Raw genomic sequence first — 27,236 nt, 5'->3', positions numbered from 1 at the left:
GACAGTGACAGCAGTCTGTTGCTGAAGCTGCTCGTCTGTCTGGAGATGATACTGTTTAGTGGATGCAGTGGATTCTCCATGATTGACAGGAGCCTGCTCAGCACCCGTTATACTTCAACTACTGATGATAGCCTTTTGTTTTTTAGGTCATGGTCGGGTAGTTTTACTCAGTTTTCTAAACATTTAAGTCCTCTGAAAAATGTGTGGGCTACAGAACTAACCCGAGCAAATTCTCCTTCCTTATGGCTAATTTTCAGTCCACCCCATGACTAAAATAAAATCTTTAACTACCTTACATTTTGCAATAGGTGACATAAGAAAGTTTGTGTTAGGGAGGGCATGTAAACATTTGTGCTGCAATACCATTAAGATCTGGGGGGAACTGGATGACTTATGTGCACCTGGAAAAATGGCCATTATACTGGCAGAGAGAGACACCTTATTTTCAGTTCACAAGTCCTCCTCTGATGCTCCATTTTTGGTCACTGTCTAGGTATCCAGGGGTTGCTTTCCCTGTTCCACTGATTTTATTTCCAAGGTCTAACTAATGTTAGTATTTAATGAAGTCAAAAGCAGCCTTATCTCCTGGTCTTCATTATTCTTTCACTTCTTGACAGGCTGAAGCCTTTAAAATGCATGCGATTCCCTTTTGCTATTCATAAGTGCTGGGGTTCCTCTTTCATTCTGTTTTACACAATAGCCTAGGGTTAGGTCTGTGATTTTGAAAACTGGCCCCAACTTTTTTCAGATATGACATTTGATAGAGAAATACCTTGAGCATCCATCTACAAGGCAAACCCAGACTCTCCTTACTCACCTTCCCACACATGAACTGGAACAATCTCAGAGTCACAGTCTTTTGGTGAGCTGAGTCGCAGTTTCTTTCAACTCTCCTCTCTCATGGCACCCCTTTTACTACTCACCTCTTAATTGTCCCAGACTTTTCTGTTCTCTCTGTTTCCTATTTCCAGCTGAGGCTATTCTCTTTGGTCACTGTCCCTGAAAAGTTAATTTTAGTCTCCTGACTCTCTATGCCTTCATTTTTGGAAACATTCCCTACTTGAATTATCTGCAGCAAGAATTAACAATGCGGCCAGCTTCAGTATTTCAAATTGGCAGTCCTGTGTGTGACTTGTACATTGCGGAATGGACAGCAGCTGTGTCTTGTTACCTACGTAGGTTTTGTTTTTTTGTGCAGTTGTATCTTCCTCCTCTGAGTCATTTGACTCGTTCTTTAATCACTTTTTCCTGCTATGTGGGGCTGTGAGTTGGATGGGTGCTGTGGGGTGGGTGTTAGTACTTCATGATATTTCAAATGGTTCAATGTTGATTTGAAATTCTTTGTATTGTACATTTTTTATTATAAAAATTTGATCACAAAAAGACAAATCCCAAATTTTAACAACCTTGGCCTGTGTCAAATTGACAAACCTGACAGATTCTCTCCATGATAAACCCATGTACCTGCTTGTTAGGTGCCATCTTTACAAACACTGAACTGTGTGTGATCCAAGACGTGTGCCCAGTCCTGTCCATTTTGGTGATTTATGAGTAACTAAATTAGTGCACTCGATCTTGACCTTGAATACTAGAATATTACAATTTGTTAAAAACATCGAATTTACAAATACACTTGCCTGTCGCTAAAATCCTACCCTTTTGCACAGTTCCAGTATTGAATCAAAACATACATCATGACCAGGGACGCTGATAGGGGAATGAGAACACCTGCCCCAGACCCCTGTGCTTGTCTGTCCAGAAATTCATTGTTTCTGTTAGTGTCATTTGTAACAATATGGATGACAATTAGGTGGAGCTACCGAAAGTAGAAATGCATAATGACTTGAACCAAGCAGGAATTACTGCATTTGGTGTCCAGCTGTCTGTCACAGGACAATAGGGGCTACCCACCTCAGCCAGATTTCATCTGTTCCACAGTGGCTGACAGTGTACAGTAGTCCCTTTAAAGATGGAGGTCTGAAAGCCATGAGAAATTATTTATTTACCTGTAACGATGTAGAAAGAAAGATGGAACAAATCACACCCTGCTGATCAAGTGAATTTTGTGGATGTCATTAATGATTTCCCGCTGTGACAGCTCTGCAGAGAGAGGGGATTGGGAGCATGCGCTGATAGCGCATTGCTGCACCCACCACATAATGAACCCCCTGGATTGGGACCCGAGTGCAATGGCAGACATCTCAGCACCATACTGGAACAGTGTGAAGTTTTTTACGGTGGCTGGAATGCCAATCCTGCCATCAACCCCTAAGTTTTCCCTGTATGTTGGAGGACCTGCTTGTAGGACTGGAAGCAGATGAATGCCATAACCAGGATGAAGCAATTGCAGGTTAAGGGCCCTTGCTCAAGGGCCCAACAGGGTAGAGTCACTTCTGGCTGTTATGGGATTCAAACTGGCAACCTTTATACCAAAGTTCACGTCAGTAGGTCAAACGGTTTGTGAGCTACAGGTGATTTAAAATCCTGGACAGACAAACGAACAGCCACAGTAGCGTGTTACTGTATAAAGACTAGCTGTACCCTGTGGCTGCGCCCACATAGTAATGAAACAGTACAAACTTTAAAAATCAATAGACGTTGGCACTATATCTGATCGTGTTCAGCTCTGACGAGAGAGCGTTCACCACGTGTGGAGAAAAGCAGATGGACGTGATATTTCTGGCAATCAGCAGCTACCGTCTAAAACACGTGGAGCTCTGATCTCTCTCTCAAAAACGTCAAACATTACTCCTTAACAACTGTAGATGATAATTTCTATTGAACAAACAGGTATCGCTAGCTAAGCGGAGGCAAGGTGCACTCCAACACGTGGCGAGATGTACAGTACACCAACTCGAACAGAGGCTGGCGAGTGAATGAGGAAGGCCCCGCCACCCTGCTCTCGGCCCACAGCCACTCTTTTGGATTTGCATAAATACATCGGTACCGCAAGCGTACTATGGTACTTAACGTGATGAGAGTAGTCGCAAAATCAACCAGAAAGTTCAAGCAAATGATAGAAAACAACCAGATCTAAATCCGTTAAGTAATTCTCTTGTGAAAAGCAGACAAACATACAGACAGAACGCGCTTGGACCACGAAATTTTTAAAACCGTTTCTTAGCAAGCACCTATGGGCCAAGGTGTAACCTACATTCCAAATTTCAAGTCCCAAATCCTCGTGGTTCGGGAGATTTCGTGATGAGTGAGTCAGTGATATTTGGCTTTTATATAGTTAGATTACTATGGATGTCCAACACTCCTTTAATGCTTTCCAAAAGCCACTTTCCTTGCACAAAGTTTGAAACTCTGTAAGCAAATAAGCATGTAACAATAGCACAAACTCCTCAACAGATAACATTTTGAAACCTGTTTAACCCAATTTAGTGTTCCCAGCAAGACTTGGGTCAAGGTAGGAAACAGTGCTGGCTTAAGTACCACTTCATTGCCTGGCCCACTGATGTACACATCTACAACCAGGCCAGTTTGGAATTCATTTGACAAGCACATCTTTGGTGATGTGGAAGTTTTTGGAGTAATGCGAGTATGCAGCAGGTAGCTGAACACAATGGCATAGACTAGCGCTTACCAAACTCAGTCCTGGGGATCCACTATGGCTGCAAGTTTTTGTTCTAACCAGCTTCTGTTTTTAATTCGACTCCTGGGATAATTAAGTGAACTGATATTTCCCAATTTCTGTGTTTTAGGAACAATATAGAAATTTGAAAATTAAGTTTGGTTAAAAAAATATTAAAATGTACCAAACACTTATATGGAAAATGTACTTTTTTTTTTAACAATATTTTCCTCTTGATTTTCATTCTACTTTTCCAGGTGTTCTAATTATTTAATGAATCCATTATTTGTAATTAGTGGGTCTGACGCTAAAGTAGTTGCAGCCTTTGATTATTCAGGGTTGTTTGCCTAGATGTTTGCTCTGCTCGGTTTTAATTGTCATTAACAAGATACAATGAAGGGGTAAAACTGCACAGAGAAGCGGCAAAATATAATGAAATCAACAAAAGAGAGTCAAGCATTTAAATCTATAGCAAAAGCAGAAATATTTCTAAATGTTTTATAAATGTAAAAATCATGCTGCTGTGTTTTTCTGAATGTAGAATTAGAGATAAAAATACCAGCTAATTAAATGAGATCAGTGTTACCAGTTGCTGTCACTGATTATGAATCTGGTTGGAACAAATACCTGCAGCCACAGTGGGACCCCAGGACCGAGTTTGGGAAGCACTGCCATAAACAATACAAATACAACGAATATCCTTCTAATTTTAGCTCCCCGGCAAGTGAAAGACAGAAATAACTGAAGCTGTCCTACAACGTCAGCAAAAGAAATCAGTTCTTATAGAGCTTGTAATTTATCCAGATAAAACTGGGGAAAGTTTAGCAGCTGATCATTACTTTGTACGTTCACATTTCCGTTCCCAAATAGCAATATGTGCATTTAAACGAATAAGGCAAAGCACCGTATTATATATTAACAAAACTTGCATTGCATAATATTTAAGCACATGCTCTCTGCGCGTCCATCTCCATTGCTACGTACCTGAGCTGAACAGGGGCGTTGCGGTTACTAGGAGACATAGACGCCCAGAGGCTCTGGGCGGTATATTCAGAAGCCGGAACGCATGCGCGGGCACTTGTTGCCTCGGTGCGAAGCGGTCTTCTGTTACGGAAGCAGCACACACCTCTCACGCAGAGGATTATAAAGTCAGCGTCCTGTCATATGCTTCAAGCCCCTTGACCCGCACGACTTCGAAACTCAGGGAGTGGACAAGGGAAGCGCTTTAAGAGGGTATGAACTACTGTGTGTCTTTCCAGCGGGTTTTCAACTTATATTTGCAAGAAAGTTATAATAAAGTTATTACTAGCCTTCAGCTGCTGAGCGTGCGTGCGCCCAGCAAAATTGCCCAGTTAACTAGATTTTCAAAGGGAATTGATTTCGGTAACTGTTTTCCAGAATTCTGTTGCACAAAGGTCCCTTTTTTGCAGTGTCATCTCTTCCCCCTTTTTAGAGAATGCTGAATTTACGGCAACGTCTTTGTCCCTCGTTTGCTTGCACATGCTGCTGCATTCTTTAAGGAGATCTTATTAGCGCGTGGAGAAGAGCTAAAGAAATGACTAGAGTCCCACGGTATATGCTAAAATATACCCGTCTAACGGATTCCATTCTGTTTACGGTAGATGTTAACATGTTACTCTCCTCAGTTGTCTATCTCAGAAGCCGTTTACAGAGCCACGGGGCGACTTCATAATTTATCACCCTTTGTGTTTTGAGTGTGGCACTTAAAGCACACGGTAATACACCCAGATTGGCACAGTTGTTTCTCATCAGTAATAATTGTGCAGGCCGTTTATCCTTTGAGCATGGCAACTTTTTAGTAATAGTTTAAACACAATTAAAATGCTTCTTTTTTAAATTCAAATTGTTATCTTTCAGCCTGATATTTGAGTTGGGTGGCATAAAAGTTAGTACTGGCACCTCCCGATTTTAAGGGACCACAATTCATTTTCCATTGTCGTCACTGTGGTGTGGAGTTTGAATGTTCTCATTTTAATTTTTTCCTACTGGGTAGTTTCCAGCTACAGTTTTAGATTAAATGGTGCCTTGTGATGAAGTGGCATCCCACTCGGGCTGAGATTCTTTCTTTTGCCAGCAAATGGAGGGATGGTTTGGCTAGATGGAGGGCTCGTTTAGAAGGATTAAGGGTTGTGTGGGGGAATACCATTTTGTTTCTTAAATAAAGAAATTCATTCTTGTTAATAAGACATTGGAGGAAAAACATTCCCTTTTTTGACAATCCCTTTAGACACATGTCTTATTCCCTATTATCATATAGTCACAATGAACTTCATCCCAAAGTCACCCTTGTCAATAAGCAGGCAGTGTGGTGCAGTGTTTGAGGCTTTCGACTTTAAACCCTGAGGCTCTGGGTTCAAGTCCTGATACTGTCACTGTGTGACCCTGAGCAAGTTACTTGACCTGGCTGTACTGTAATTGATGAAACAAGTGGAATATAACTAACAGTATCTGTCAAATGTTGTAAGACTCCTTCATCTAATAATAAGTTATAATAATATTAAGCTGGAAAGATAAAAAGAAAGAATAAGCGTATTTGTCAATGAAGCTTCAACTCAGTATCTTGGCTCATTTTCCTAATTATTATGCCCACTTTTTCTCACCTCGAGTGCCGCTAAAATCTTTTTTTGTTTGTTTTGCCAATTGTGCTCTCTTTGCTATTGGAGGAAAATTTGTTTTCAATAAATATGCTTGATCAGGATTCAGTTATAGGTAAGGTAGGTTGGAGGGGATGCCATTTTCCTTGTTACCCTTTAAAAATTTAGTCTTTGTTTAATTCTGATGTTTTACTGCTAAACCCAGAAAAATCAGATGAGCAAAGTTACCGTGCCATATTTGGCCATAGATTATATTACAACTGTTAGAGACGTCTGTGTTACAGGTTGGTCTAAAGAAAACGGTAAGAGAAGCATTTTGCCATCTCAAAAATAATTAGTTTTTATGTTTGCTTTTTGCTCTTTAATGATTGCAGAAAGGCTGGTTAATGGTTTTCTTTTACTCAACTCAGTTTCTGCAGTGTTACCCAACTAATAACATTCTTGGAAGGCGTCCATTTCTGCAGAATGCTACTGTCCGAGTTTTGAACTTGTGATTACATAGGGCCCGCTTCTGCTGGATTAAATCATTTGCCTGTGGAGATCTGAATTGATTTTCAGATCACGCTGCTGACATATAAAGAGATTGTCCCAGTTTTTCCCTTTGCGGATATACATAAGTGCAATAACATTCTTGTCCGCATATGCAGCTGAACTTCCTAATCAATACAGACCTTGGTTGATATTTTTCTTCTGTTGAGGTTGCCCTTGACTATCATCCTTAAATCTACAATGAGTACACAAAGTAACAAGTCAGCTTCATTTTATGTTGTACACACACACTATGGAATTCGATTCTGCTGTATGTTAGACCTTGAAGAAAACCTCAGCATTTTACAAAAATATTAAAGCCATACCGTTTTAATATGCCCGCTTGTCTTTAAAAATGTGTATTCTGTATTTGCTTCCTGTAATCATATTTAATTAATTTTATATATTTTGCAACAACTGGGGAACGTATTTCAAAGTTGCTATATAAATAAAATGTTTTTTATGGACTTTAATATTGCTGAAATCTGGGAACTTGACTCTCTTGCAAGTGAAAAAGAACAGAATTCTTGGTTACAATTCACTTATCCAGCCTTTTTCCTCCTTCATCCTTATGCCCACTTTAACTGGTGCAGGGTCATTATTGGTATTATCTGGTGAAACTCAACCTTGGTCCATCACACACACACACTGCAGTACACACCTATGGGCTTACTTTTGAGTCAGCAATTCACTTAGCTTGCCTTTCTTTAAGATGTGGAAGGGAAGGCCACATATTCAACTCAGTGCCAATGGGGAGCTGGAACAGATAAATGCATGTATGTGCGTCTGCAAATCAGCCTCCAGTCTCATCTGAACCCAGGTCGAGAGGGGTCACTCATGCTAACCTTCTCCACTTTTCTTCCCTCCAGAGCACTGAGAAGATGCCCAGTGAGGGCAATTAACTCCGCCCCTTCTGGTTCCCCGCCTTTAAAGCCTGCTACTGCTGGAAGGAGGCAGTCAGTTCTGAACCGACTGCGCTGTAGAGCAGAGCTCCCTGTCACGTGATAGAAGACATTGTTTCAGGCAGGCAACTTTTATTAGTTCTGCACTTTCTTTTGTTGTTTGTAGTGCTGCTCATATTGACCCCATTTTTTTTTGTTATTTTTGTGGCTGAATTAAAGGGGGCGACCGGGTTGGCGCCTCAGCATTTTCCTGTTGGAACCGGCAGTGCCTTATTCAACCATAAAAGAGATAGATAGATAGATACAGTAGATAGACAGATAGATATTAATTGTACTAATTTGTATATATATAAATAGTAAAGGTACTGTGTAACAGATAGATACATATGTAAGGCACTATATAAGCTGTTGATAGACTGATAGATAGATATGAAAAGGCACTATATAATAGAGAGTACAGTGTTTACCCCCAAGGGGAAATTAAGAAACCCAGCAGCATCAGGCAAAAGGTGATTCCAGGACATGTGAAGGCCTACATCGGTTTATTTAGAGTCATACTAACCTGTACATATTTGTAAAGTTAGGAGGTCTACTTGATTCCCCCAATAGTAGCCCATATGAACACATGAAGAATGTGTAGACCTTTACTGACAGTGACTGTAATTGGCAACTCAAAGTTGGCTTGTCATAAGTGACTGTTTCCGGTGCTTAAACTGGGGTCTTATCCAAGGTTGGTTTTTGCTTGGCAGCTGACACAGCCAGGATAGGCTCCATCTCCCCCAGACCCTATATGCATAACACATGAAATAGTAAAATAAAAGGATTATTGGAGAGGTTTCACCAGTGGTGGAATGGTAATTAGTGATGCTGATTTGCAGCTCTGGAGACACAAGCTTGGTTTTAGGTACATTCTCAGTTTGATTTGGTTTCCTCCCTTAACTCAGGGACATTTATAGTGATTGTCAGTGGTACATCATAAACGGGTGTTCTTTGTAATGGGGACTGGCATCCCATCCAGTGATGGTTTCTTCCTTATGCTGGAAGGTGATTCTCCAGCTCCCAGTGACATCCTATGGGACTAATAAAATCTTGCCTTACAGCGTCATAGACACAGGTTCACAGTTTCCGGGTTGGTCACAAGTCTGTTCTCCCAGGTACTCCTAAAGGACAGCTGTTCCCTTGAATTGGAGATTCTAAGTTGGCTCACCATCAATGAGTATGCTGTATGATGGACTGGCATACCATCACTAGTAGGATAACCTCTGGCTTTTTGATAATAGAAAAGTCTGTACAGAAAATGAACAAGTGAATGGCTTTTGATCTGATTGTAATTTTAAGTTTATGGACTCAATGGTGTACTTCATTGCTAGTTATAAGATGTAACATTTCTCCACATACCAGAAATGTTAAATCTTCAATCAATTATTTTTTAATGTAGCCCGCTAAATAGCAAACACAGTAGCGAGGCCCTTTTTCAAAGCAAACAAGATTGCAATAGACTGTAGCTCACTAGATATAGTTGTACAAATAATGAAAAAATACATTTAAGATAAGTCAATAGAGAATATAGTGAACAAGGCTGTGTAGGGCCTTTCTTAAAGAGACTACAAGGAATATGGCTGACATTTACGCATGTATTGTAGGTAAAACTATTATGGCTGACATTTTACGAATATAGTTCGAGTTACTAGGCTGACATTTACGTATGTGCTTCAAACTATTATGGATGACATTTACTTATGCAGTAAAAACTTAGGTTGAGGTATTTAAAAAAACTTAAATTGCATAGGCCAATTCACACATTTATATTGGGACAAAATATATGCAATATGTATATTACACTTTTCCAAAACATGCTCAGCTTTCATATTTATTTAAATATTGTATAAACTAATAAAACTCATATATATTGTATATTGAGATGTCTTTGAAAAGGACATATCAGTAATACAAAGAGCAAAACATGGACTAATCTGCAGGTAATTCATTTTTTATTTTTTACTTTATGCAGAAAAACAGGATTTCTGAAAGTATGAAGAAAGCAAATGAATCATTTATTGTACCTTTCAACAATGAAAAAGATGTCTTACCGGAAAATACAAGCATTCAAGAAGCATTTGAGAAGTTCAGAAAACAGCATCAGGTATTTATACTTGAGAATAAATTACATTTTTATGTTGAAAATTAACCTGTTATAAAATATTGTTGCGGACAGCCAGGACCCTTACCTGGCCGGGACACTTGTATAGTGGAAGGACCAGGGGAGAGAGTGTCTTATCTCCCCTGGATCACTAGGTGGCATTCACCCTGGGTTGAATGGTGCCACAGATTCTCACAGGGCACACTGGTGGCTCAGCCATGTTGGGTTCTGGAGGTACCGCCGGGGACATATTGCATGAAAAAGTAATAAAGAGCAAGTGGGCTGGAAAGCCAGCAAAAGTGGCTGAAACAAGAAAATAAAAAGAAAGGAGAAAGAAATAGGTCTTAATTATTCACTAAAGACAATACCTCATTTGCATAAGCTCTTCAAAGTGATGTGTGATTGGCAGAATCCTGTTTAAAGTGTTAAATGATTTGACAATGATTGAAGTCATCAAAAGTGATCTGTATTCCCAAACATATGCTTAATATTCAACAGCCAACCTCACACAAGGGATTTCATCAGATATCAAACTATCAGGAAGAAAACCATATAAAAAAGTACAACCCAGTAAACACCAAGATGCAATGTTAGTTAAATTTGGCTGGGCAGCTGGGCTGTAACTCATAGAAAGTCGATTCTCACGAATGGGACTTTTCCAGGTTAGTGGCACACATGTGGGGAAAAAAAAACAGCAAGTGGGCTGGAAAGCCACCAAAGGTGGTCGACAGTAGAATAGAAAAGAAAGACGAGAAAGAAATGGTCTTAAATATTCACTAAAGGCAACACCTCATTTGCATAATCTATTCAAAGTGATCTGTGATTGGCTGGCTCTTTTTAAAGTTATATGATTGGGCACCATTGGGCGTCATCTAAAGTGATGTGTAACTGACCAGCACTGGCACTGATTTCCCTATCTGACTTCCTTGGTACCCACCTTTACCTTACTTAATGGAGAGTGGTGATGTCTTTATTTAGTACCAGTACTGGAAGCTCTACAATATCAGGATCAGGCCTTGGGCCAATGGAGTAAACCCCACATAACAGGACCAGTATTCCCAAACATCGGCTTAATATTGAGCAGACAACCCCAGATGAGAAAATCACTCAGATATCTGTGTGATCTGTGATTGGCTGGCTCTTTTTAAAGTTATATGATCGGTCACCATTGTAATATGACCACTGCACAACTGTACCTACAGTGTCTTAAACGGCTGTTGTAGTCCTGTACACGTTAATGTTGCTCACTGCATAATGCTTGTCTTCTGCTGTTGAAGATCTACTAACGACCGATTTTTCTGGTGTCACTGAACTAATTTCCACAAAAATATTCTGAATTATAAGGTACTTGGAGGTCTTGCAGATCACTGAGACAGAAACAAGAGTGCACATTGATTGAGTTCTGAAGTCCTGTATCTGGTTTACTAGCTTGGGTACAAGCTGTGTGGAGTTTTCACATTTATCCCCAAAGAGATGCTGGTTAAGTTGACTGGTGACTCCGAATTGGCCTTCTACTGCATGAGTGTGATCACTGCATCCAGGGCTGATTTATGCAGCAGCTTTTCCCAGGGCCTTTTGCAAACCTGATCTGGATTAAGGGGCTGATAATAAATGGTTGGGTAGATTCAAGAGATTCAAGAGTATTTATTGTCATTTCATCCATATACAGTAGTACAGCATACAGTGAAAAAAAACAATTCCTCCAGGACCATGGTGCTACATAAAACACAGGACAACGAAGAATCCACAACACATAACATAAAGACACATGGAGGTTATTAAAGTCATTGAGATGTTTCCTTCTGGATGTATCCAGTGCATAAGCACCCAAAGTATTTGCCTAATGTTTTATTCCTTGAGATCCATTTTGGGTCCAAAGTTTAGAAGTTAAGTCAGAGAACAATTTTACTTTCATGTCATACCTTGTACTTGCACAATATGTAAACAAAGTTGACATATATAAATGAAAGACCTGTGTGTGTCTGTGTATGGGGCAGTCCGCTCTGCTCACGCTCAACCACAGCTACTAGATGGCACATACATGCACTTTTACATTTTTTTGGTGCATGCATGGACCTCAGTTCTAACTATGAAAGACGTGTGTGTGTGTGTGTGTGTGTGTGTGTGAGGAGCAGTCCGCTCTGCTCACACTCAGTCACAGCCACAGGCGTTGGTGTGAATTCTACGGAAGATGTAGAAGCTTATACAAGTGTGACTTGCACTTGGTTAGATGGCACATGCATGCATTTATACATTTTTCTGGTGCTTGCGTGCACCTCATTTCTCATTCAACCCAAGTAGACAAACTCAGTTTTGTGGTACACATGCGCATTGTACATTCACACGACGAGCTACCATATGTTTTACTAAGGCAGGTTCCAGCCTGTCTGCTCAATTTGTGCCACTGCCCTTGACTACACGTCTGTCTTGGACAAGATATGATCTGTCCCGGCCACAGAGGAGGGTCCACGACCTCTACCCTGGGTAATTCTTAAGAGTTAGCTGATGCCTCTTCAGGTTCACCAATATAGTAAAACTGCTAGGGAGTCTTTGGATTGTTTTTTGCCCCAAAGACCATATGCAGCTAGTATATATATTGTAAAATCAATCAGCCTCAGACACTCAGAAAGGTTTGGGGCAGCCACCCATATTATACCCGACTGCAATGTTTTAAATAAGCAGTGAAGTGTGCAGGTTGAGATCTCGAGTTGAACTGACTCCTTAAGTCAAAAGAGCGTCTTTATAGACCAGGTCCTGGAAATTATGTCATCTTGGAGGCCTGGACCAGAAGTGATATTTCATGATGGTGCCGGGACCGAAAGTGACATTTTTCAGGGCACCAGGACCAGAACTGATGTCATTGCAGAGAAATCAGGCAGGTTTTGCTGTATCTGGTCTGCAGAGGAAAGAGAGGAAAGTTTAGCGTACCCTGCCACCCCCTGCCCTGGCGTGGAATTACCTTCTTTCGATCCACTCAGCTGCCTCCTATTCGCACGTGTGTGACAATATATATTTACATTTTTAATAAAAAAATTATGATTTGCGCATACATTTCAGTAGGAAGCTGGCATGTATCCCAGCACCACTAAGGATAACCACAGTTAAATTCTTTCAACTACATGTGTAGCTGTATTAGTATTATTGGCCTAATAGACTACACACAGATTATCCATATTTTAATTGGAGGTTTTATTTATTTTTTGAATGTAAGGTGCCTTTTTGTGGTTAATTACTTAAAAATTATTTATAGGCAATGCTCATGTTTACTTATACATATGTAACAGATGGCCGGCAGCTCAACTCGGCTGGGACGCCCAAAGAATGGAAGGAATGGGGAAGGCAGCTACTTTGGGACACTGCCTCCCCCAAGACAATAGATGGCAGCTTCCCTGAACTGTAGCGGTGCCCTGAACTCACACAGGGCATCATGGGACATGGAGTTAGCTATCACAGCCCTGCAGGGTACCATGGGTGCCACCAGGGGACACTGCGGGAAGACAAAGATGGGAGACAAGGTTTTAGCCTGGCCTGGAAGTACTAGTAGGTCACGAGAATGGAAGTCCAGAAATACTTCCGGGCTGATTACTAACTTGAGTTCTCCATCTAACTGGAAGTGCTGGCAGGTCATGTGAATGGAAGAGCAGAAGCACTTCTGGGTCGGGCATTATATAAAGGACTGCTGAAAACCCAGCAAGCGAGCCTGAGTCGGGAGGAGATGGACAACACTTCCTGGGAGGTGTGGAAGAGGAGGAGGAGGAGGAAAAGAAGAGTTAGAGAGAGACAGAAGATTTGTATTTATTGTGCTTTGTAAATAACTTACCTGTAAATCTGTGGCTGTGGTGGTTGGAGGGCACTGTATAAGAAGAAAAAGAATTAAACTACTTCTTAGTGCTTTTACCCTGTGCCCTGTGTGTCTGTCTGTTGGGTTTAAGGGGCAACAGGGACCCCTAGCGTCCACAACATACTATAAACTTATGTTTGCTCACACATACTTTATGTAAAGAAGTGCTTCCTGGCCTTGGCACTTCCCATTAATTTCCACTGATGTCCTTGAGTACGTGATTGATTAACCTTTAAGCTGAAAGAATGTCACTGGATCATTTGGAAACGTCAGCTGGTTTAAAAAGAACTTATTAGTTTAGTGATGATACTGCTGCTATTTTTATTTTACATGAAGTACAGAGATGATATTTTTGATAATGTATAATTTCAGCATTTGTCTTAAAATGTTGCCAATTGTTCCTGGCAAGGTTTTTCTTGTGGCCAATGCACCACCAAAATGGCATAGGGTGGAGTTCAGTCAATGGAAAGGAAAGGTCCTTTAAAGACCTTAGTGGACATGCAGATGACTTTCTGGGGGGCAGTACGGCCTGGACGTGTGTTCAGTGAGTGTCCTATAAGAGAGAGAGGGCGCCTGGAGGGAAAGATGCAATGTTCCATTAGGACACTAGAGGGCAGGTGATCCAGCGGCTGATAGGATTGTTTGACCGTCTTTTAAGAGAGAGAGAGAGAGAAGGGAGCCAATGAGGAAACAGCAGAGTTAGCTAAACCTCTTGACCATTAGAAGGCACTTTGATCTAAAAAGAAACATGTGACTTTGCTGTTCCTTTTATTTAACCTTGGTGATTTGGCCCTCAAAGGCTGACTAAAGTCTGAGAGTTAAAAACAGAGCCAAGAAGTTAAAGGCATTGAGGTCTCAACCTGAAAACGAAAGCTGTTTATTGCCGTATGGCAACAGTTGAAAACCAAAAAAAAAGCACTCTAGACAACCTTGGTATCTCCTTCAGTGTGGTGGTCAAACAATTCACACCATCATGTTAAGAGTCACATGCCTTTATGTTCTCTAGGCCAAAAGAAGTGAGCAGTGCACAGAGCCAAGGCAGGTTTACTGTTCTTCATCTGAGCTGGTAGTTTACTGGCCTCACAGGAAATGAAAACACACGTGAGCAACTGCTATATGCCACCTCCAAATTCATCCCATCTGTTTGCTCAGGATCGGTGTCCTTAAGATCTGCTGTTCACATATTCACAGAAGAAAAAGACATCAGGGCTATTGAGAAGGAGTTTTAACCTGACATTCCTGGATAAATGGAGGACTGCCTCTTACTTGGGGTTCTGGCCAGAAGTGAGACCAGGGTGGGGTGTAAGGTGTAGAACAGGGATGGGCAAAGTTGTTCATGGAGAGCTGTAGTGGCTGCAGGTTTTTGTTCCAACTCAGTTGCTTAATAAGAAGCAGTTAATTGCTCATGTAACATTTCTGCTTCATTTTAGTTGTCTAGCTCGTTATGATTTTGAGCCATTATTGCTTATTTTAGTCTTAAATAGCTGTATTCTCAGTTTTTAATGACTCCTTATTAGCAATAAGATGTAAATGACAAAAGATACCAGCATTTCTCCATTTAGCTTGTTTCCATTTACACCTGTGTGTATTTATCACACACTGTTTGGTTTAATTAAATACTGTTAATGACACTGAGGAATAGAAACTGAGGGACTGAGAATTACTCCTCTGTTTTAAACTTCAAATCATTTGGATGAAATCCTTAGAAAGGAAAAAAAAAGTCTAGGATATGAGAATGGCCTGACATGGCAGAGTTAAAGCACTAACAGTTAAATTACTGGTAAGTATTGTTTTCTAATTAAGCACCTGCAGCCACTGCGGCCCTCCAGGACTAACTTTGCCCATCCCTGGCATAGAGTTTGGACGATTGTGATCAAGCACTCAACTGGCAGAAAGAAAAGAGAGAGAGAAAGTGAAGGGCGGTGAGAAAGGAAGAAGTCTGGTTTTTGTACAGAAGTGGCTGAGACAACGTACCAGATAGACTGGAGCTCAAGACTTGTCAGTTGGCTCCTGGGGTTCTGCAGGTTGTATTATTTGAACCATTTTTTATATGTATGTTGTGTTCCTCTTTTTGTATAAGTCTCATTGTTGATTTTTTTTTTACTAATATTACTTCTAGAAGTAAATTTTCAACTCGCCTGTTAAATCTACCATTGGTAAAGACCAGCTGGAATGTTGCCATTACTCTTCCTTGACCTGAGGCAGGTTCATTGCCAGCCATCAATTGCAGTGCTACACCCTTGATTGGGCAATAATTTACAGCGGTTTGTTCGAGATTTACTTAAAATAATGCAAAACAAACCTGCTTGTACAAACTGGCCAACATTCAGATATTGATCCTTGTTTTAGACTCATTTATTAACTCAGCATTTCCATCCATTCATTTCCTTAACCTGCTTAATCCTGTTTTAGAGTTGTAACGATCCAGAAACTATCCCAGGGGTATTTATATGCCAGAAGTAAAAAGGTGTTCCCCTTGAAAGAGCAGAATAAACATTTGTTTTGTGGAAGGTAATCTGCTGAAATGTTTAAAAACATGCAATGTGATCATCCTAATACTGTGTTCATGAAATATAAATTGTTCATAAAGTTGTATCGTATAATATGAGATAATGTTTTTCCATGGAAATAATAATTTAAGTATTCCTTTGGCAGTCAAGTGACGGTATGTCAAGTGTGGCACAGTGGTTAGACGTGCTGCCTCACAGCTCCAGACACCTTGGGTTCAACTCTTGGCCCAGGAGTTGTCTATGTGGAGTTTGCAGGTTCTCTATGAGAATGTGTTTGGGTGATCAGTTGGTCAAGTTTTGCCGGGTATGAGTGAGTGAAGGTGTGTGCTGAGTCTACATTGTGATTGACTGGTGCCTCATCCAGCACTGGTCTCCACCTTGCTTTCGGTTCTGTCGGAATAAGTGCCAGTCCTGTGTTTTGTTGATGTTTCTTCTACTGTTACCATGGCTCATGTTAATAGGCCACAGACTATTAGGTTAATTATTGTAAATGTGTACTGTTGGCATGTTGGTTTATTTTAAATTATCCTAATCTAGAGTCCTGCTTGATTTTTTTAATTACCGTATATACTCGTGTATAAGTCGGGTCTTGAAATCTGAAAAATCAATCATAAAATCAGACCCCGACTTATACACCCGTTCAAAAATGTGACACTTAATTTTATTTTGTTTTTTTTACATCATCTTCTTCACCAGTTTCTCAGACACATTGAATTTTGTTGCAGCAGTGCAGTTACCAATATCTTTTGCTAAATCAATGACTTTTAATTTTAAATCAGCCTAATATTTTCTTCTGATCTAACGCTCCATCGTAGATAAGAGATGTGCTTACGATAAAGGTGTATGAGGGTGTGAAATACACAAAACAGTGCAAAGGTTGCTTCGGGATAATTCGGGTTTTACAGCGTGGTCACGTAGGCACAATATATAGAAAAAAAAGGTTGTGTGCTCCATGGTTACTCTGTCAGGTGGGCGTTTGCATATCATAATCTCTTGGACCAATAGCACAATTTTTTCCGTATTCAGCATATACGACTGACATTATAAAATACAGTAAATTATACGTTAAAATCAAGCCTCGATTTATCCATGGGAGAACTTAAATGCGAGTATATATGGTAAGTGGATTACTGCTGCAGATGCCTCACAGCTACAGGGCACTGGGTACAAATACTGACCCAGGCACTGCCTTTATCAAGTGTGCATATTGTCTTTGCATCTACTGGGACGCCTTCCTGGGTCCTCAAGCCTTCTGTCACATCTTCAAGATTTATGGGCTAAGTGGACTGGCGACTCTTTATTTATTTTTATTAAATTGCAAAAGAACAATGCTATGGGATGCAATCAGTGTTGGGGAGCAACTTAGTTACATTACTCTTTTTAATTACAAAAAAGAACCAAATATGTTACATAGTCACTTATTATCAATTATAATGCGTTACTTTTTCTACTGTTGTATGAAAGTCAGAGCCTCCATTGACTCCGCAACCTCTTGGGCACAGCGATCCGCACCGTGTTTGTCTGAATGTCGACCTTGTCGAGAGGTTTACTGACCTCGGCAGCAACATTCACGACTTCCTATGAAGTCAGTAGAAGGATTGGGAGAGCATGGGGGGCTGGAAAGAGGTGTGTGGTGCTCCCGATATCTCTGCAAAAGGACAAAGGTCCAAGTCTTTTGAGTCCTTGTGCTTCCTGTTTTGTTATATGGTTGCCAAGACATGGACGCTATCCAGTGACCTGAGATGAAGACTAAACTCCTTCTGTACTGTGTCTCTTCAGAGAGTCCTTGCTTTACCTCTGGTTTGATTTTGTGTAGCTCATGGAGTCCTGAATGAGGCACATTACCTGCATTGTGATGGAGCATCAGTTATGGCACTATGGCCATGTGGCGCAATTCCCAGAGTTTGAGGACCAGAGTAGCTGGACCAAGCCAAGGGGACGCCCACATGACACCTGACTGCGGCAGATAAATGGTCATTTCCAGGGGATGGGACTGGACTGTGTGTCTTCCTGGGGGGGTTGCCAACTGGGGTCCCAAGCTGTTTCATTGTGTGATGGATGTGGCAACACGCTGTTCCAGTTCATGTTCCCCCAACCTGACCTGTATGAAAAAGTACTCATTTTTCTGGCTGCCAATTGTTATTAAATCCTAAGCCTGTATATGAAACTTCATGAAACAGACCAGATAGACACACAACTAAATTTAATAATTTTCTTGTGTTTTAAATATAAGTTTAGTCCTTCATGTGCTGTGAAGTACATAACATCTTTCCCCTTTTTCCATTCCCAATGCGAGCCCCTGAAGATTCGAGGTATAAACAGTAGCCTCTGTGTGACCAGATCGCGCTGTTTCAACATATCTACAGCAAAACATGGGATGAAAGCTAAACTGACACTTCATGTGTAGGTTTCTGTTAATGGAGTGCACGCAGCACACTCTTTTCTGGTTGGCTTTGTGACTGAGCTCTGCGAGGGACCACCGTGCGTCCACCATGCTTGCTTGTTGCTTCATGGTCCAGTGCTGCTGAGATAATCACTGGCTCCCTGTGACCCTAAACTGGATGGATTAAATGTCCCTCTCAGCACATGTAGGATTTAATGTTTACTTCTAACTTTTATTCATTTGTTGTCACTTTATTGCATGTGCTTAACCACACCAGACGACCAGAGTACACGTGTGCATGATATTACCAAAAAGATGCAATACTTCTGTGATATAACATGGTCATTTTAAAAATGTTTTTAATTATTATTTTTTTTTTTTTGGAGTGTCAGGAATAAGCTTTGGTAGTTATGCAGCAGCACATTTTTTTTTTTTTTAAGACAAATATTTTTACTTCAATAAAAAAATGACTGTGTTATGTTAAAGTAATCAGACTACATAAAAACATTACTTTTAACATGCTACCCACAGTACTGGATCCATATTTTGTAGGTTAGCTATAATTCTTATTTTTTTAATATATTATTCTATTTGTTACATTTAATGCCCCCATCTCCACCCTAAAAAAGTAAAAAAAAAAAAAAAAAAAAACTCTACAAAAGACAGTAGAAAGTAGTTGGCCAGAGGTTAATAAAACAACTGAAAAGTTCACAGCAGTTCAGTGCAGGACGCGAAGACTGTAACACGGCTAACCCGAGGACAACATTGATAAAGGACTGCCATATATCGACAGTTTGTAGTTCTTCCTTTTGAGTTAATTTTAACATTTGCCAGTTTAGGTTTGCATCATAAAACTGTCACATGGTAATGTCGTAGGTGAGGATGGGCTTACTCCACAAATCTGAAAAGGCGTTTTTTGTTTTAAAAGTTGTCGACCACACTAGTGTTTACAGATCATTTTCTAAAAGTTTGCTATCCACTTTCAAAAACACCAAAAACACAACTCTTGCCTATTGGACAGGTGCGGTTTATCGGCTGTAACAGAGCACAGGACAAAGATAAAGATTCCACTGCAAAAAGACACCGCAACCCTATATATTGTAAAGGCAAAAGTAATAAAGCTGTTCAGCGAAAAAAGAACGTCTCTAAGGATGTGAGTCTCAGATTAGACTATCCAAGATGGCAACACTTCCAGGTAAAGGCAGGACAGGTCCAGGTGGATGAACACCGGAAATTATGTCAGAGGTGGTGAGGTTGTCAATCAACCAGTCTGTAGAGTGTGGAAGAGAAGAAGCATGAGAATACAGTGCCATTGTGTGGAATGGTGAGGAGTTACCACGAGACATCTATCCTCTTCTGCTTATCCAAGATCGGGTCACGGGGGCAGCAGCTTGTGCAGAGATGCCCAGACATCCCTCTCCCCGGCCACTTCTTCTAGCTCTTCTGTGGTAATTCCAAGGTGTTCCCAGGCCAGCCGAGAGATATAGTCCCTCCAGCGTGTCTTGGGTCTTCCTCGGGACCTCCTCCCAGTTAGACGTGCCTGGAACACCTCACCAGTGAGGCGTCCAGGAGGCATCCTGATCAGATGCCCGAGCCACCTCATCTGACTCCTCTCGATGCGGAGGAGCAGCGGCTCTACTCTGAGCTCCTCCCGGATGACTGAGCTTCTCACCCTATCTTTAAGGGAAAGCCCAGACACCCTGCGGAGGAAACTCATTTCAGCCGCTTGTATTCGCAATCTCGTTCTTTCGGTCACTACCCATAGCTCATGACCATAGGTGAGGGTAGAAATGTAGATTGACTGGTAAATTGAGAGCTTTGCCTTACGGCTCAGCTCCTTTTTCACCACGACAGACCGATGCAGAGCCCTCATCACTGAGGATGCCGCACGGATCCGCCTTTCGATCTCCTGCTCTATTCTTCTCTCACTTGTGAACAAGACCCCGAGATACTTGAACTCCTCCACTTGGGGCAGGATCTCGCTCCCAATTCTGAGAGGGCACTCCACCCTTTTCCGGCTGAGAACCTTGGACTCGGATTTGGAGGTGCTGATTCCCATCCCATCCGCTCCACACTCGGCTGCGAACCGATCCAGAGAGAGCTGAAGATCACGTCCTGATGAAGCAAACAGGACAACATCATCTGCAAAAAAGCAGTGACCCAATCCTGAGCCCACCAAACCGGACCCCCTCAACGCCCTGGCTGTGCCTAGAAATTCTGTCCATAAAAGTTATGAACAGAATCGGTGACATAACCGGAAATGGGTTCGACTTACTGTCGGCAATGTGGACCAAGCTCTGACATCGGTTGTACAGGGACCGAATAGCCCTTATCAGGGGGTCCGGTACACCATACTCCCGGATCACCCCCCACAGGATTCCCCGAGGGACATGGTCGAATGCCTTTTCCAAGTCCACAAAACATATAGACTAACCCTCCAGGACTCTGCCAAGGGTGTAGAGCTGGTCCACTCTTCCACGACTAGGACGAAAACCACACTGTTCCTCCTGAATCCGAGGTTTGACTATCTTGACGGACCTTCCTCTCCAGGACCCCCCGAATAGACTTTTCCAGGTAGGCTGAGTAGTGTGATCCCTCTGCATTGGAACACAGCCTCTGGTCCCCCTTCTTAAAGAGGGGGACCACCACCCCAGTCTGCCAATCCAGAGGCACTGTCCCCGATGTCCATGTGATGTTGCAGAGGCGTGTCAACCAAGACATTCCTACAACATCCAGAGCCTTGAGGAACTCCGGCGTATCTCATCCACCCCCGGGGCCCTGCCACCAAGGAGTTTTTTGACCACCTCAGTGACCTCAGTCCCAGAGATGGGACAGCCCACCTCTGAGTCCCCAGGCTCTGCTTCCTCATTGGAAGACATGTTAGTGGGATTGAGGAGGTCTTTGAAGTACTTTGAAGTGACACTGCACTGCTTCCCCCTCCTGAGACGCCGGATGGTGGACCAGAATCTCCTCGAAGCCGTCCGGAAGTCGTTCTCCATGGCCTCCCCAAACTCTTCCCACACCCGAGTTTTTGCCTCAGCAACCACAGAAGCTGCATTCCGCTTGGCCTGCTGATACCTGTTAGCCACCTCTGGAGTCCCACAGGACCGTCAGCTTGACGGTATACCTCACCGCTAGTGTTACCACTAGCAGAGCCTTTAAACTGTTCCCAAAGCGCACGTGTGTGACACATCCAGTGCACCGTTTGTTTGCAGAGCAAAGCTGAAGTAAATCAAAATACTGAAAAACGAGGAAAAACCAAAAGAGACTTCTTATCTGGAATGACTATGAATTACAGATGCCTGCAAAGCTTACAAGTAAGTATAAGGATGCCACAGCCTTAGAAAATATAGACTGGTAGTCTGTGTATTTAAAAAGCACAGTTCTCCCCATCTGTTACGCAAAATCCATTGTTTTCAAATTTATACATGCGGTTTTGAAATTGGTTGAAAATGCCATTTTAGTTTGGTCAAAAACAATTAAAACCAATGTATCAATGTTAGTGTGGACTAGGTCTTAGTAATCATCAAGTTAAATGAGACGAGGCAGTGAAATTGTAGATTAGTAAAGATTATCGCTAGAGCAGTGGTGCCCCATGTGCAGTCTGCCTGTCTATCTGTCTGTCTATCTATTATATAGTGCCTTTATCTATCTATCTGTCTGTCTGTCTTATACAGGTAGTCCTCAGGTTACGGACACTCGACCTACGACTTACGAACAAGGCCACAGCTGTGACGCATGCGCCTCATTAACTGCTGCTCCGTCATCTTTGGCCGGAGGATGCTGCAAGTAGTGGGATGCGATTTTGCTGCTTGCGCAGTGTAGTGTCCCTGTGTCCCTCGGGCGGCTTCCAGCGGCAAGCGAGCGGTGACCCGTGGTCCATAGTCATTGGGGCCACAGCTATCGCTTGTGTGCAGGACGGAGGCTTAATGGGGAGGTTCGCTGTCCGCCCACTACGCCGCCGCAGCTACTGCTCCGGACAGGATGCAGGCTGGATGGAGCGGTGTAGGGCGTTTCACTGCCCGCCCACTACACACGGCTCCCCCCAAATCGTTTTCGGTAGGCGGCTGGTAATGCTGCAAGCGGTGACCCGGTTGTGGCTGAACGGAGGCCATTGAGAGTGAACAGGGTGGCAGGGAGTAGCATTGTAGTGTGCTTCGGGTGGCTGCCTGTTGAATGGGGGTGGTGGTGGGCGATTCACTACATGCCTTTGGCCGCACCGTGTTCGTTCTTAGTGGGCGGACGCACGCTGTAGGCAGCATACTGTAGTGGAGGTGACTGTTGCCTTCACCCTTCAAGAATCTCCCTGAAACACAAATCTGATGCAAGTGCTGGTGATACAGTAAAGAAGAGAAAAAGCATCACCATGGAAAATAAAGTAGAAATAATAAAAAGTTCAGAGAGAGGTGAAACTCCATCATTCATTGGCAGAGCACTTGGTTACAGTCAGTCAACAATAGCATTTATTAAAATAATGTACCTGTTCCGACTTACATACAAATTCAACTTATGTACAAACCTACAGTCCCTATCTCGTACGTAACCCAGGGACTGCCTGTACAGTAGTGCCTTAGATATCTGCCTCCAAAATGCCCTGCCTCTTTGTTGTTTGATAAGTAGTCAGGAATTTTGGTCTAATGGAGTGTAATCCAAGGTGTACTCCCACGTCTAGAGCTAAGAACTCTTGAACCTTGAACACTTTTCTCACAAGTAGATTTGATTGATGACTGTAAATTAGGCTGACGTGTGCAGGAGTGTGTCCTATGATGGGCTGGCTCCCTTTCAAGGACTAGTTCTTTCTTTTCATATAATGTACCCTGGTGAGCACCTGAGTCTCCTTAACCCTGCACTGGAATAAGCAGGCTTAGAAAAAGGAGACAAGCAAGACGCCAAGTGATAAGATTAAAATGGTATAACTGGATGTTAACACAACTTTACTGGTAATCAAGGCCGGTATTATAGTCAGAATACAAATGTAGAATTCAGCTCTTCATCATGTTGTGTTGCTGAGTCCTGTTTTTTACATTGTGGCCTGTGATGTGATTTATTTTTACTCTCTCTTCCTAAATGCCTCCTTGCTATAGTGATACTCTTTATCTGTCCTTAGTTGTTTGCCTTTTTACAAGTTTCTACCCCAGACTGATAAATGCTTGTGTTTTTCAGACTTTCTTTTGTTTTATAGTCCTTTCGGGATTCCTAGAGTTTCTCCCCACTTTGTCCTCATTGTTCTTCTCTCTTTTTGTATGCATCAGGTTCTTTTAATCCATCCTTGTAACTTAAATCCCAGTGTAAACCTTGCTGCTTCTCCTCTGAACCTTTTCTATAACGAGAACGTCTTTCTTAAAAGGTATTTCTAATAGCAGAATACAATGCTGAAGGTGAGGCCTTGCTAAAGGATTATTCATGTTCAGTGTGGTCTCGGCAGAATTGTGTTCCATGCCTTTGGCTCAGTATCTCAGCATTCCTTTAATGTATCCCCAATGTTTTGTCAATGCTAATGCCTGGATTTAAAAGAATGAGTCGCTGATCTGTTTCAAAGACGTGATGCTGTGTACTGTCATAACTGGGTTAGACAGAACCTTTGAGAGTTTTGTCAGGTGGCTGACACTGTAGGCTTCGCTTTGTTTACAGTTGCTTTGCTAGGCTGTTTAATGAAGACCTTAGCTTTATTCTTTTTCTCTGATGTAAATCAGTTAAGATGTGTATGGCGAGCTCTCGCATTAAGTTGCGAATGGCGAGCTCTTCTTTCTCTCAGCCCCAAAGCTCTTGCTTGACATCTCGGCCCAAGTCAAAGAAAGCACAGTGTCTGCACATTCTCTCCATGTCTGCATCTCTCCCAAAATATATGTGTGTATGGTAGACTCATTTTTATGTGTAAATCGCTATAACGTCTACCCTGCCATGAACTGGTGTTCCATCCTGGGTAAGTTCTTGTCTTGTGCCCTCTGATGCTCGTGTAGATTCCGGCTCCATATAAATCTTTATCAATGTAAGTAGGCTCAGAAAGTAATTCACTGAATAATTGATAAGTTTAGGTGTGACACTAAAAGTCAGTTTTGTTTTTTTTTTTTTTAATAATAGATCAATGCTATATACATACATAGTTCAGTCTTCAGGCCTCATGATCATCTGATGTTGTTTTAATGCTGGACTTTGAAAAATATGAAAAATAAACGGGCAATGCATGCTTTGAGTCATGCCTTGCGTCTGACTTGAAATAGGCCCCAGGTCCAACCACCCTGAAATGGACTAAGTGGGTTTGATAAGTGTATGTCCGGTCAGCACTGGGCTCAACGTAGGAACAAACACTAGAAGAGAGGATGCACTCAAGGACATGCTGACATGACGCCTATTTTAATGTCACCAGTTAACTCATCTTTGGGATATGGGAGAAAAACGTATGTTAACAGACAAATCTTACACACTGATGCAGAGAGGACATGTGGACTCCTCACTCTTCACTCTCTTTCCAATCCAGTCTTCGGCAGCCATAAGGCAGCAGCCCTAACCTCTGTGCTATTTGTATATTTGAAAAACTTTTTTTTTTGTATTTTGTTTATATTCTTCTTATCTTTTGTTCTCCTGTATTGGATTTCATTGTGTGATGAATGGCTTTCTATTTTTACTTGAAACAAATAGCTTGACATCTTTGTGTTTTGTCATGGTTCTTCTATAGCTATATTTAGGTCCACCATCCAGTGTTATCCTTTCTGTCTTTTATTTGTAAATGAATTTGCATTGGGTTTAAGTTTTTGAGGAGTTTGTTTGCACTGGTGAGGCAGTTTCTTTAAGGACACTGCTTAATATCTCAATTTAAGGAGCTTATGGACCTTTTCCAAACATCTTTGAGGATCCTCCTTAGGCTATGGGGTAGCTAAGCTGCTTGCTTATTCTAACTCACCTACACATTAAATCCATGGGGAGCAGCAATAATGTGCTACTGATTATTTAAAGGTCTCAGGAACGTAGCAGATGAATCCTCGCCTGTCCAAGATCAATTCCTTTCATCTACTAACTGTGATGGATTTAGTGGGTGAGGTATAAGGTTTGGACATTCACAAACAAACAAAGGCTTATGGCCTGTTTCTCTTCTCGGTATCCTAACATGGCACCAAGGTGCCACTGCTGCCTGCTATGGAAAGTCATCTCGGATAAAAGAATCGTCGGGTAGAAGGACACTTACATCTGATTGGCCATCCCAGCCCTGACTCAGCTATGGAGTGGCCAGTAGAGGGAGGCGGCTTATTGGCCGACATCTCCTGACGATGGGAAGCACCTTGTTGGCTGAGGTCTCCAGACAGTGGGAGGCGGCTTGTTGGCCAAGGTCTCCAGACGGTGGGAGGCAGCTTGTTGGCCGAGGTCTCCAGACGGTGGGAGGCGGCTTGTTGGCCGAGGTCTCCAGACGGTGGGAGGCGGCTTGTTGGCCGAGGTCTCCAGACGGTGGGAGGCGGCTTGTTGGCCGAGGTCTCCAGACGGAGGGAGGCGGCTTGTTGGCCGAGGTCTCCAGACGGTGGGAGGCGGCTTGTTGGCCGAGGTCTCCAGACGGTGGGAGGCGGCTTGTTGGCCGAGGTCTCCAGGGGCCTCATGTACAAACGGTGCAGTGCTACTGTTCCTTTGTGGTCACCGTTTCTTTCTTAGATCCACATTCCTGATGCGGCTTTATAAATACACTGAAACTAACTGCATATTGTTTATCAGTGTAATGCATCTGATTGTAATTAACCTGCAGCAATATAATGGTCCAGGGAATAGCCATAGTATTCCAAATACCATAACTGCTTTAGCGTTGTTACTCTCAATGCATCTTCTTTCAGCTGCTCCCGTTAAGGGTTGCCACAGCAGATCATCTTTTTCCATATTACTCTCACTGCACCACTCAGTATTTATATCACTGTATCTGAGTGGGGAATCACAGCAGCAGCTGATCGGAAAGAGAATTATCGGTATACAGCATGAAGCAGGCGCTGCCTGAGCCATGGCAAAACGTTTCAGAGACTTTCCTGTACAAACTTCGCGGTTTAGAAAAAGTTTCATCCCAAGAACTATAAACGCACTAAATCAGTCCATCAAGTGCTCCTTGTAGAACTGTTTGAACTTATAAGTACAATTACCTTACTGTAAACTTGGGATACAGTTATAATATTGCACAACCTGCGCCACTTTATAAAGCGCATATTTACGTATGATGACGATATCATTTTTAAGATGAAATGCAGCAAAATATGTTGATTATATTATACAGATAAAACTTCAACTTCATTTAAATAATCTGTATTGTTAATAATTAAACATGCGCGGACAGCGCCGCAGCGCTAGCTAGTTCAGGGATTGTTCCTGCATTGCGTTGTATTCTTACTCATGCTGACGCGACACTGGAAGGATAGACGGATAAAATAATTAAACATGTACTACGAAGATATTTCAATGTTCCTTAAAAGTTTTGAAGAATTGGCTTTCTAAGCTTACAGATGGCTTCACGTCTATTACAGAGCTGATTGTGTGGCGATTGGGTATTTGGAGAAAGAAAAGTAAGGACAGGAATTGGAGGTTAGTACGTTTGAAAGAGACAGTACTGCTGCAATAAATTATTTCATTGAAGGTCACGCATGGCGCAGCAAGCCTCTTGCGTGAGACATGAACAAGCACTGCGCCACCGTGTTCCCATGTTTAATAACATGCTTTAACTCCTATCATCATGAAAAAGATCTCAAGTATACATCTCAGTATTTTAATTATTCAG

At 42.0% G+C, this 27,236-nt stretch overlaps 1 protein-coding gene across 2 annotated transcripts in view; it reads left to right on the top strand.

The window, feature by feature from the left end:
* Positions 1-4,674: 4,674 nt before the first annotated feature.
* ttll10 (tubulin tyrosine ligase-like family, member 10) overlaps positions 4,675-27,236 on the top strand; it is a 328,948-nt gene continuing 306,386 nt past the window's right edge. The window contains exons 1-2 of one of the 2 annotated variants that reach the window (XM_051931444.1): positions 4,675-4,810; positions 9,642-9,765. The gene's annotated coding sequence lies outside the window, so the exon portion shown is untranslated. Of the gene's footprint in view, positions 4,811-9,633; positions 9,766-27,236 lie in introns of both variants that reach the window. The other variant, XM_051931445.1, reaches the window with a different exon arrangement.

The sequence above is a fragment of the Erpetoichthys calabaricus genome, chromosome 8, assembly GCF_900747795.2.
Source record: "Erpetoichthys calabaricus chromosome 8, fErpCal1.3, whole genome shotgun sequence".
Lineage (NCBI taxonomy): Eukaryota > Metazoa > Chordata > Cladistia > Polypteriformes > Polypteridae > Erpetoichthys > Erpetoichthys calabaricus.
This window is presented reverse-complemented; position numbering and strand designations above follow the sequence as displayed.